Source organism: Glycine soja, chromosome 17 (genome assembly GCF_004193775.1).
Source record: "Glycine soja cultivar W05 chromosome 17, ASM419377v2, whole genome shotgun sequence".
Classification (NCBI taxonomy): Eukaryota; Viridiplantae; Streptophyta; class Magnoliopsida; order Fabales; family Fabaceae; genus Glycine; species Glycine soja.
In genome coordinates this window covers 32,642,451-32,653,506 of record NC_041018.1, presented here as the reverse complement: position 1 = coordinate 32,653,506, position 11,056 = coordinate 32,642,451, and the positions used below count along the sequence as shown (strand labels likewise).

General features: G+C 31.7%; 1 long non-coding RNA gene across 1 annotated transcript; it reads right to left on the bottom strand.

Annotated features, from left to right (window-relative positions):
• Positions 1–357: 357 nt before the first annotated feature.
• LOC114391965 lies at positions 358–4,514 on the bottom strand. Its single transcript, XR_003662217.1, has 4 exons — positions 4,378–4,514; positions 3,611–3,703; positions 1,260–1,322; positions 358–390 (listed from the first exon to the last, which is right to left on the bottom strand). It is a non-coding gene; the product is annotated as an uncharacterized LOC114391965 (long non-coding RNA).
• Between the last annotated feature and the right edge of the window lie 6,542 nt (positions 4,515–11,056).

Sequence of the window (11,056 nt, the reverse complement as noted above, 5' to 3'; positions counted from 1 at the left end):
TGTTGAATGATAGGGTTTCTACATCGATTATCAATCAACCGATGTAGAATGGGTAATAATGGCAAGGTTTCTACATCGGTTATAAGTTAATCGATGTAGAATTTGAAGGATTTCTACATCGTTTATTACTGAACCGATGTAGAATGGGTAGAAATGGCAAGGTTTCTACATCAGTTATAAGTCAACCGATGTAGAATTTGAAGGGTTTCTACATCGTTTATCACTCAACCGATGTAGAATAATGAAAAAACTGGAAACTCTATTACTATTAACTATGTGTATACATAATACAGTTTTATAATCCTTTTAGGCAATTAAACAGTGTTAAAGAATGCTCCGAAAACAAATTATAGGTACTTTCTTCTGTTTCTTGAGACCATCGGTATTTTCCTGTGTATCTTGCATATGAAAGAACATTTAAATGAAGTCCAACATCTTGATTTAAAGAACTATAATATAGGTACTATTTTCCAAATTTGTCTTTTAAACATGTTGAGATAAAGCAATGTCAAACTATCCAGTAAATCAAGAATGAAATGTCAGGCAGGTAAAGCAAAATCATTTAGGCCTATTTGCATAAGTTTTTCGATAGAGAGGAAAATAAGAAGAAAAAATGAAATAAACTTCTCCCATAAGCTAATTTTAGATTGTAGGAGAAGACAAATGCCAGCCAGTGTCCAAAGGATATTATTGGTTAAGGAACTAAAAATAGAAATATTTTTATTGGGAGGCATAAAATTACAATACCCATGATATTTTTTGCACTCTCCTATGATTCTTCATAATAAATACTTTCTCTTTTTAATTTCTTAACCAATGCCCTTAGCAATATTCGTAGGAGAAAAAACTTATTTAAACTTCTTATTTCCATCCCCTGTAAGTTCTTAAAGAAGAATTTATCCAAACAAGAACCTAGGTCCTCTTTGGACTTAAGAAACACTTGTGAGAAAAAAAAAAGATAAAATGAATTGAAGGTCTCTAATAAGTTAAAATTAGCTTATGTATCCGTTAAAATCAGGTTTAGGAGAAGCTAAATGGGATATCCTTCTTTCTATAAGTTAGCATATGCATAACCTAATTTTTAACTTATAGGAAATTTATTCATTTTATCCTTTTATTTTCTTCTCTTTTAAGTAGCTAATGAGAAGTTTATCCAAACAAGGTTTTAATATGAGATATTTTCTTGTGTTGGTGGAACTCAAAAAGTATCAATATTATTACATGCATTAAAAAGAAAAAACAGTTCTAGAGAGAATTACCATTTCATCAAACAATTCATTCAGGAGTTCAAAATTGACTTTAGATTTGAGACCCTGCAAATTCTACAAGCAAACAAGTATTGTCAGTAATTTATTAACAATTTCAGAAGATCTTATGTGAATAATTAAAATGAATCTAAAAAATTTGACCAACAAAGCTGCACACACATAAAAAAACCCTAAATCACAAAAAATCTAAGATCATCTTTATCTAAAAAGATGTCAACAAAGAAGCCTTAAACCTGAATTCTCAAGGATTTGAAATTAGAGTTCCAAATGATAGTTCTATCGCCCATATGGACCCTAGGGAGCAACAGTTCACTTTTGAGTTCCTTTTCTACTCGTCTGTTCTGGACAGTTACAAACCACCCACCTAACAGTGGATTGGGCTAAATCGTGCTGATCAAACATACCATCAACTCTAATAGGCCAAGTCACCCAAGCACCCACCCAGCAACAATCCAGCCAATCACACATCAACATCCCCTATCAACTAGGAAAATATGCATTAAAAGAGAACAAACTCCAGAAAAATTTAATAATCAGATCCTACTAGAAAATACAAAAACAAATATTCTCTTAATAATTACAAATGTATCATAACCTAGTAATTTTTGGATTTACCTAATCCCTTGATCCTGGGGTTTTACAAAGGAATCCCATGGGATTTTTAGACTATGTATACACACACAAGCATGACTGATTCAAAGATGAGTTATGCATAATGCATTGAACATAAGTAGAAGAAAGCTTTAGCAACCCCCAATAACATAGGAAGTAGAAGTAAGGAGATGACAGATGACGGACCAATAAAAAGAAAAGGGAGGAAGAAAAATAAGGAACATGACTCATGACTTATTGGAGCATGTATGCTTACGAACATTTCCTTCCTTCCTTCCTAAAGTAGGTCCCAAAAATTGCAGACTCAATCGAACAAGTTTAAGTCAAACTCTCAAGCAGCAACTATCCGAAGAGTTTAAGCTAGTGCAGTGCTATTGTGTCAGGAACAATTTATACCTCAGATTCCCCCTCACGTGTAAAATCTTTAGGCTTGAAGCCAGGAAACCTCTAACCTATTGGCCATAAGCACTTCGATATACCATGTTGAGGACCAACTCTTCTAAAATCTTATGCTACTAGGTACTAGCCAAAAAATGGTCTATAACTATAAATCGAACATGAACACCATAACCTCTAACATGAACACCTCTAACCTTTCTGGATTTTGCCACAGCTTCAGTAGAAGATGCAGCAAGCTCTTTTGAGTGAGATCCGTGCATATTAGCCTCCCAAATAAGCATAAAATTAAACAGAAAACTAGGAACAAACAAAAGTACAAGCACCCAGTTTTTAATCTAATATTAATATTATTCTCTTTTATTTATTTATTAATTTTTATATGTGTAAAATAACCTAAAAAAATATTTATTTTAGAATAAAAAGATTACCTCCTAATTGATATTTGAGTCTACAGGTTTTCCTTTGCTTTGAATTGGACATCATTCCTTCCCTTTATATTATATTTAAATTAAATAAATAAGACTCATAATTCGGCTTGTAAGAAGGAGGGAAGAAATAAGGGAGTAAAAAAAAAAGATAAGCACATTGCATAGTCACAATTAATGTTCCGTAATTTAATCAATTTAATATGCTTAAGGGAATGCAGTTTTATTTTGCATTTAATATTGTAATTTATTGTGCCACAATTCATTCATACCATTTATTTCTAAGTTGCACACTTATATATACAATTTTATATTCTTTTTCAAAAAGGAGGCTCATAATGTCTTGCAAAGGAAAGAATGAAGGGAATCAGAAAGAATAAGGAAATATAGCACCAGAAAAAGGAATAAGTGAATAAAAAAAGACAAAACACGTACTTACAATTTATGTTCTATAATTTAATCAACTAACTTGATTTAAAGGAATATAATTCAATACTTTTATTATGAAGGATCATATAAGCTCAATGTATATTAAATGTAGACGTAGAAATAAATTTTCTCACGATAAGTTTTAACATAATAATTAAGGTCTTACTCAAATCTTATATTTATCATTATCTTAACCAAATATAATTTATGAAATAGAACTTTGTTACAATAATTTAGTTATAAAGGGTAGGAGTGACAAAATAGATCAACTTAACTTTATTCCTCATTTCAAAAGACTGCACATAACGTCAATATATAGACTAAACTACATCAATGTTAAAATCTCCTAAAAAAAGAAACTAGGAGTTTAAAAAATACATACAACCAAGCAGAATATACAGGACATTTTACAAATATACAATGTATTGGGCTACAAGAATATCTAAAGAAAATGTATGTTTCTTGTTGAATAAATACCCTTTTTTTATTAGACATTTGGCCAAAGGCCTCTGCAGCAGATTGAGCTGGCCTTGTATTTTTTGCCTCATAAGCTCGTTTCTGTCTCATTTCCTGCAATAGTGTATTTAACAAACAAAAAAAATTATACGCTTGAAGTCTTGCAGTAGTTTATGCAGCATAAATGATACTATGTAAACAAAAAAAAAAAAACAGTGCATAACTATTGGATCCACTCTACGAAAGCACAACCATTGAAAAGTATATCGAGGAGTATAATCAATTTGAAAATAAAGCAGTTAAAAAAAATTCTGTCAATCACAAATATATTTTTCAGTGGTAATTAGCACTTTCTACTTGCACTGGCCATGAAGTCCCAATTTTTTATTTCATAGCAACTAATTCCAAACTAATGCCCATGTTAGTAAAACATGAACGACATTATAAAGAATTGAAACACTTCGACAATTGAGTAACTTATTTTATGTGATCTTCATCAATCTTACCATTGAATTGTGAGAAATATAGTGTTCGTGAATATCAAATTTCAAATAAATTGGTTATTGATAAGCCAAAATCTAGTAGTCAGTTTTATAAATTATGGAAATCATATTTATGTTAATTAAATGATGTACTAATAAAGGATTAAAATCAAGTTGACATGACACTTCTTGACATAATTTATGTAATGAGAGATAAAAATCTAACAGTGGATTTAATGAAATATTTATCTTAAGTTACTTGTGGTCTAATTTCACACGAAGAACCTCACAAGATTCAGAAAGTACCTTTTTGGATTTTGCCACAGCTTCAGTAGAAGATGCAGCAAGCTCTCTTGCCGCTAGTATATCCTCCGAACAGTTTTCAAATTTTGCCTCAAAAGCTTTCTTGCTAGCTGCTGCAGCTGCTTCCTTGGCTGCCTGCTCCTGAAAAAAAAAAAAGGAAGATTGAGTGAGATCCGTGCAGATTAACCTCCCAAATAAGCCTAAAATTAAACAGAAAACCAGGAACAAACAAAAGTACAAGCACCCAGTTCTGAATTTGAACTTCTAATCACGATAGATAGTAGGAAAAAAAAACTTAACAGACAACTTGATCTAGCACTATTAAAAAGAAAATAGTAGATAAAGTTATCTGTACCTCAAGATGCTCCCTATTTGCTGTTTCCCACAGTATCTTCTTGATATGCTTCCCCTCCTCATCATGAATGTACAAATCAACTTCTTCATCATCAATATCAGATAAAGTTTCTGATTCATCATGAACGTACTAAATATATTAAGAGATTAAACTCATTAGGATAGGTTAGTGTTAGTGGTGAAGGTTTAGACAGTCTGCATGTAATTCTAAGTTCAAACTTATAGCTATTATTATATGTTCGTTAGCATGTTATTTAATTGAGTCAAATAAGAATTATTTAATTGAATCAAATTCGTTAACATGTTTGATTTTGGCAGGTAATGATGCTCTCCAAAACTGATAAGCTACATATATGTCAATAGAAGAAATGGAAAACAGAAAAGGACAAGTTAGATAGATATATATTGTCTATTTCCTGTCCCCAAATCTGCAACTGGCAAAAGTTTGAGATTAGCAAACCAGAAAGAATGGCAGAAATCAGCAAAACATATTATCGATACCATTTAAAAAATACAGATATTTTAATTTAGTATTTAAAAATAATTTTCATCAAGGATAATGGCAGATAATTAAAGACTACAAAGTTCTTGTGGCAATAAGCTATTATTAGATTCCTAGATACAGTCATGTAACAAAACTATAATGCACCAGACAACATTGCTTTGGATCTACCTATTCAAGCAACAGGTTGAATCATTAGCAGTAGTCATGCTTATAATCATCAATCAAAGCCAATTATTGTGACATCTAAATATACAGGACTTCAGCCTATATACTATCTCCAAACAAAGAGTTCCATAATTTTCCTATAATTATCAAATGAAAGCATAAACAAAGTGTTGAACACCTATTTCTATAGCCATTAACATATTGATCCATATGTTGCAATAAAGGAGCACCAAGTTAAAAACTACCCAATTTATATTTTAGAACTCCCCCTCACCCCCACCAAAACACCCACACACACACCAAAGAAAAAAAAAAGAAAAATATAGTTCATTGAATAAAAGGTACTTTGAGAGACATAGCAAAAAATAGAACCTCAGCAGCCAGGGAATTCTCCAACAACTGAGCTTTTTGAAGACTCATATTATCAATAGCAACAACAATGTAGAATCTTGGATTAAACCTACCTTTCTGTAACACTGCCAGTAGATTAAGCATCTCAGCAATATGACCACCTACAGCAGATAAAACTATAAATTTGTGGAATTCTCATGAAATGTTTTGATATGAATGGAAAAGAAGGAAAAGAAAGTGCAAACCTGATCCTAAAATAATAAGGGTACTAAAAGGTTTTGAAGCCCTTTTGCTCAAGGGCTTGCTGCTACAGTATAAGACATAAAGGAGACGAACAAAAATCAAGGAGACAACAAAAACAACACTTGAAAAGACAGCAATTGAAGATATGCTAGAGAAGCTGCAACCATTGCTTTTATCCATTAGAGGTAGCTTCAAGATATCAGTCAGAGCTACAATTACATCTTCACTGCAGAATTCAGGAGAAAATAAATGTTGTAGATAATATTAGTTTCATAAGCATCTTTTTATACTTACAAGTAAATAACTACATATATGGAAAAGAGAGACGCACTGCTAGAACAGACACTGCATACAAGACTAGATTTTGCATATACAAGTGTACTAGACTAGACAAAGGGCAGAAACAAAAATACAATTAAGTGTACATACACAAACACCACTGTTCTCCGTCTTCATCGCCGTGTCGTGTCTTTCTCATGAAGAGCATACACAGCAGAATAAGAAAAGGTGGAAGCATAGCTGGAGGTAATAGGAATTGCCGACATCGAAATTGGCAGAAGCAAAACGAAGAAGAAGAAGAACAAAAAAAGTGAAGATGAAGCACGTTACATGTATGGTATGATGGCGTCAGCGATGACGGCTAAGGAACCCTAGAGGAGGAAGAGCATCGAGGAGGGCACCAGCGATGACGGCGGAACCCTAGAAGCGGAGTTGAAGAATGAGAGGGAAGTTGAAGAGTGAGAACGCGAGAGGCTGGAGGGAGAAAATGAAATATTAAAAAATGTAGTCATATTCTAACGCGGTTTTTATAAAAACCGTCTTAGAATTACGGTCTTTTAAAGGTGTTTTTTCCGAAAACCGTAATAGAGGTGTTGCATTTATTTACCAAAATGCCATTATGTTCTTTCTAAGCCGGTTTTCCATCAACCGACGTAAAATGGCTGTCGTAAAATCCCACTTTTCTAGTAGTGGATGAACAAACTTTTTTCTTTATTGCAATTTTCATGGCAAGACCTTGATCTATCACTATAAAATTTGGTTTATGTCCCATCATCGGTTAAAAAGGCAACTCCAAAAATAACTCATTGTCTATGGTGGTTTGATATGGTAAATGGTGTAAAAATCATTGAATACTTATTTGTTTCATATCTGGTATCAAATGAAATCACATCCTCGAACAAAGACTTTTTTCCCACAAATATCATTTTCCCAAAACATGTTTCAGTCGATCTTCATCGTCTACCTAGTATGCATATTAAAATGAGAAATCTGCTTCTTGCTTTCTCTTCAAGTTATCAAAAAAGACATATGCATTGGAATCTTTAATCAAGGTCTTCAAATCTCCCAAACAATTTTGGAAATCCTTTTGTGTGCACCCAACATTTTGATAATCAAGGTGTGTTTTTGAAGGTCCAATATTTGCTCTACTACGCATGTATATAATAAGCTAATGTAGGTGAAGAAAGTGCACGCACGTGGCCTTTAGTGGCAAGCTTATATTTGCCTTCGTGTACCATTGAGAAACCAACCTTTGCATTACATCTTTCTAGTGATTTTTCTAGCCTTGATGGTTAATCCACCTTGTTCTTTAAATACTTTGTAACCTTCTTTTGAGCAAACAAAATTCATTTGATGGACGCATGCTAAATTCAACACCGTGTGAATATGCTGTGTAAAAAATTTCACCATCTTCATGTATCATATAATTGCCCCACATTTGGCTTTAATTTTTCATCACTATATGACACCCATTCATCTACCTATAAGAAACAAACAACGTAAGGTATTAAAATGTTTCATTCACTTACAACAAGTAACAAGTAAAAAAAAAAACGTAAACTTAATAGTCAAAGTACATAATTCACTTACTTGTGGCCTGGAAATGTCTTCTATGGTACTGAATCCAAATTCATCTTGATTATCACTCAAACTTCAATATTGATCAAAATACAACACGAAATTGAGAATTGAAATAAAGTAATTAAAATAAGAAAATACAAACCTTGCTATATTTTTGTGAACAAGGGTTACGCTGTGAGAGACCAAAACGACTGAGAAAGAGAACAGGAATGGTGCGGCGTGAGGAAGAAAATATGAATTACTTTCAGATGTCTTTTTCTTCCTATTCTCTCGCGTGCGACGTGAAGAGAATAGAAAAGAGTGTGCAAAACTGCAACGTGATGTATAAAGAAGGGTGTGCATAACTATGATTGTTACGTGAGGAAGAGAATAGCAATTACGTTCAGCTGCCTCCCCTTCCTGCGCACACGACCTGAAGAACAGAGAAGGGTGTGCAAACTGCAACGTGCGTGCGACGTGATAAAGAGAAGGGTTTTAAACGTGAGGAAAATAAAAGGGGAATGTGAATTATGAGTCACGTGCCTTTTTTTAAATTGAGGTTTTAATTTTTTTGACCATAAGATTTAATCCGATGGTTAAGTGAAATCGTGTCACTTTCATATTTACCCCTTCTTCAGCACTTGCGCAAATTAAAGTCACTTCCGATCTCCCCTTCTTCCTCATTCATTCACGTCGTACTAGGGAGTGCTTTGTTCGTGTAAATCATAACACTTGATGAGATTTATAAATTGACTAGAAAAGGGGTTTATACAAAATAAAATAAACGCAAGACTGCAATCAAACCCATTGAAAACGAAAATTAACTACGAGATGAAATTATAATGTGGGTGCCAGAACAAAGATGTCATCTCGATTTCTGCCATAAATTAAATATCTGAAGTGTATAAAACACTTATTATATTAACCTGTGTAACAGATTAATGATGAAACACTGAATGGCTCCACGCAAACGCTGACTGGGGGTAGATTTGAAGGTTACATGATTTTACTTAAACAGGTTTTAATCTCAATCGTTAATCTTTTATAATTATGATCTAAGAGTTATGTTCTCATTTTCTCATGCATTATAAAAGTTTTCTCATTTATATATATAGATATACGTATATCCAACTCTTCTTACGTCTTTGAAATTACTTATTATTTATTTGTTCTCGTATATGTCATTTTGTTACCTATGACCTCTTATAGTCCCAATTATTTTAAATAATAGTTTATTTTATATGATGAATGTATTTTAACAATTGTCTCATGAGTGCGTATTTTACACAATTGTCCCAGTTTCGTAAAAATTAATCTTTATCTTCAAAATATGGTGTAGATGTAGGAAAGGCGGGGTGCAAAATTAATGTGTTGGAGAGGGAAGCTGACCCGATGCTTTGTAACAAAATACTAATTAGCATCTCCTAACTCCTTCAATTAATATCTCATTTTGGATGCCCTTTCCTTCTGATTTTGACTCTAATACTACTACAAAAAACACAAACAAAGACGGTGAAAAATAATATACAAAGATGGTGGAGCATCGTCTTTGAATCTAACGTCGTCGAAAGTTTACAACGGGCCTATAAAACCTATCTTAAAAAAACGTTGCCTTTTAAGATGGTCGTTAGTTAACCACCGTCTTAGAAAATACCTTTCTAAGATGTTGCTTAACTAACCACCGTTTTAGAAATGTAACTTTCTAAGACGGTCATTAATTAATCACCGTCTTAGAATGTTATTTTGACAAAAAAAATATTAAATTTAAAAAATAATAAAAGCATTATTTGCTATCAGTAGTTTCCATGATTTGGGACTTAGTAACATAAGAATTTATTTTTTACAACTATCTCAAACAAACTCTAAATTTATTTCTATTAGACCTTTAAGACAAATAACAATAAGAATGGTCCAAAAACATAGTACTGGGAGCTATGATTAAATAAAGAGAGAGAACTCTCATGATCAAGAAAAATTACTAAAATATAATTACCTTATTAAATTTACTATCCTACAGAGTAAAAAAGAGGGAAACTTACAATTTTGCCATCCCTCCTTGCTTCTTCCAAATATTGGTCCCACACTTCTTTGGTGGTAATAAGTTTCACATTCCCAACAACAAAATCCACATTATCGTCAAAATTATTATCCTTAGCTTTGTTCTACAAGCATTAGAAACATGAAACTTCTCAGTCAACTTGTTTATCAATGTCTACAAAGTTAAGCATTGAAGATTTCCAACTAGCACATGACCTAATTAACACTCTGATTTTTTTTTCAAGACCTAATTAAGAATTAAGAAATTAATAATAATTTAATTGGTAACAGTAAATTTATTTTAAATTTATATTTTTTTTCTAAAATTATTCTTAATAGTAATAAAAACATATTTTTATTAATTTTAATTAGTTCTTTTATCCTCTTTTATGATTTTATCATTAATATATTCATTGCTTTAATTTTTATTTACTATGTGTATGAATTGTCAAAATAAGGTTCTAAGATTTTTTTTATACAAGATATACTTCTGAATAATCAAGAAAATATATTATATTTATTTTCAATAATATTTTAACCTTTTTTTTAATAAAGTTAATTTTGTATTAAACACATAATATTTTCAGCTAGATGTTTTCAAGTTGAGATAATAATCCAATGTACTCAAGCTAACCAACAACACAAGTATTTTGGTCAGATGAATAAAAAGCATTTAGGTGCATAAGAAAGTTACCTCTACAATAGGATTGTGCTGAAGGAAGTCGTGAACCGCTATTTCCTCTGAATAAAACAATGAAGGTATGGCACATGCAGAAGAGGGAGAAAATGCAAATTTAAAAACCAGATGTGGGGTGGACATAGACATGATGCACAAATGTATATTTCCTGCTGCAATTAACTTTCGACAGATTTTCGCAATATATTTTTACTTTATGAAATCTAGAGTTAAACTATTATTTATTTATTTTTCTGTGATATATTTACAGTAAATTTTTTAATTTTCTTACTCAAAATGGTGCAATTTTTTAAATTAATTACCAAATGATTAGATTTTAAAAAATTGAAGAAATGAATAATTACCAAATGGAGTTTGCTTTCAGCCACATAATCAAATAATATTTTTTTAATACTTTATCAAATAATATTTTTTTAATACTTAAAACTTATATGATAGATAAATATTATATGATAATTCTATGAAACTTTCCACGGACTCATATAACGCTC